The sequence below is a fragment of the Palaemon carinicauda genome, chromosome 16, assembly GCF_036898095.1.
Source record: "Palaemon carinicauda isolate YSFRI2023 chromosome 16, ASM3689809v2, whole genome shotgun sequence".
Lineage (NCBI taxonomy): Eukaryota > Metazoa > Arthropoda > Malacostraca > Decapoda > Palaemonidae > Palaemon > Palaemon carinicauda.
The window spans coordinates 127,346,396-127,348,895 of record NC_090740.1 but is presented as its reverse complement, the minus strand read 5'-3'; positions in this window follow the sequence as shown (position 1 = coordinate 127,348,895).

Here is a 2,500-nt window from a genome sequence, read left to right as displayed (position 1 = left end):
ATGTCTATATATATGTATATATATATATATATATATATATATATATATATATATATATATATATATATATATATATATATATGTCTATATATATTTATATATGTCTATATATATGTATATATATGTCTATATATGTATATATATGTTTATATATATGTATATTATATATATATACACATACAGTTTGCCAATATACCTTGCATAATATGCAAAAAGCATTTAAGAAAGTACTTCCAAAATAGGACCTGGACAAAGACGTTAAGTGAAAAGTTTGGTATTGTCTCGTTAAGAATATTTTACTAATTTAGACATTGATTCAGAAAATACTCTTTGCTCTGATTTTGTATTTTGCCTATTTCTCTTGCGGCACGTGTATGCATAAAGGCAAGCCTACATTAATAAAGGAAGATCCTCTCGTGGTTAGTCCAAATGAGGTCCATGCCTTGTATACATGTATATTTTCGGACTAGGGTAAGTACAAATGTTATGCATGGCTATATATACATATTATATTCAATCTACAACAACTTTACCGTTCCTTTACATTTCTATGAGTTGATAAGCACAGCGCCCGCTACTCGTTCCACATACGGCCACATTATTGCTGATGGGTTGATATTAACAAGCTGCAGACAACAAATACTCGATCGATTAGCGCCATCTGTTGCCGACGCGCACTACTAAAGCGGGCAGATGCTAAGGGAACTCGACAAACATTCAGGTCTTACTTTTATTGTCTATACTTTACCCTACACACTCAGTTAAGTGGTAACTACTAACTACTTCCACTTGAGAGAGTTTTATCTAACAAACGCTCTCTAATCTTGGGTAGTGCAATAGCCTTTCTACCAAACCCTTTCAGGTCGAAAGCCAATGATGTCTGGTGGTTTATCAAGAGATGACCCTATCTTTATCTTCAGCTCTCTTTATCCTCAAAACCATCAATGCTGTCTTGCGCTCTTTATGCAATCATGTTCTTATTTTTACTTTTTATAGTTTATTCCTTACTAATGTTTCTTTTTCAACACTGAATTGTTTCCCTTATTAGTTATTAGAAAACCCAAAGGCTTGTAGCGTTCTTAATTTCATATGAGGTTTGCAGCTTGACTACTGTTACTTCTTTCGACCTTATTAGTCCCACTGTATAGCAGGGACGGCCGCTGACACCCCACACTCCTTCCTTTCACTCGCCTGTTAGCCTTTTTTTATTGGTTCCACCTCCTCCCCTCTTATCACATGCCCACAGTATCTCATAAGAGCTTCCCTAGCTTTTACATAAAATATACCACACATTCTCTCATTTCTAGTCAATAGTTCCAGCTTGACTATTGATATTACATTTTATAATAACCATGATTATATGCAATATATATAAGCTCTATAAGACTCCTATAGATTAATGTTTCATTTGCTTTGTGAACACCTAATGGACATGTCTAACGAGAAGAGCACATGGTTTTGATTAAGATCAAAATCGACCGGAACCACATTTCAAATTATCCAAGATTTACATTATAGTAATCATAGTTAATGTGTGTAGGGTATTTTCTCGTAGGGGACTAGACGTCAGTGCACCTCATGTGGTGAACTGTAGGCATTACTTAAGGGTATGTGCAACGTTCCTTTGGCCTCTAACTTTATTGCTTTATATTCCTAGGTGCAATGAATGTGACTATTTCAACTATTAGATATATTCCAATTGGGATTTATTTTTTGGTGAGAAGTTTTATTAACCAATTATCAGACTAAATTTTTCAGTTTTTAGGATATTAACTTTTTTAAGAAACATAATTTATATAAATATCTAAATTTCTATTTATTTTTTATTTTTATCCGTTTATTTATTTTGTATCTATTTTATTTATCATATATCGTATTTTATTAATTTATTTTACATTAATAAAAATATTTTTCCTTCATGTTAATCGGGCCAGCTATGTAAGAGTCGAGCTTGACTCATTGGGCTGGTTAATCTCTTTTAATAATAATTTATAAATTTCTACTTGTACCTCCGCTCCCACCTCCTTTCTTCCTTCTTGCTGTCCAACCTCTGCAAGGTTTGAAGGTAACTCATGAATGCCAGAGGCAAGGAACCGTTACATTGCCCTATCGAGTAGGACAATGCCCTAGAGACTGACCCTTCCACCCAAGCTAGAACCAAGGAGGGCCAGTAATGGCTGCTGATGACTCGGCAATTAGACCTATAGGCTCTCCTAAACCAACCCGCTCCTTAGCTCACAAGGATGGTGAGGTTGCAGCGACCAAAGGAATTAACGAATTTGAGTGGGGCTCTTCTAAGTTTTACTTCATGTAATAAATGAGAGTCCCCCCCCCCCCCCAGAAGTTGCTCTCGGGCACCGAATGGCTTAACAGGTCCCAGCACCAAGATTACTGTATAGTTCAAACAGTTTAAAACCAATCCCTTAATACAAGTAATCTTCCTTACGTTTTTTTTTTTCCATATTAAATAGGGTTAAATACTTATGATACCTCTAAACAT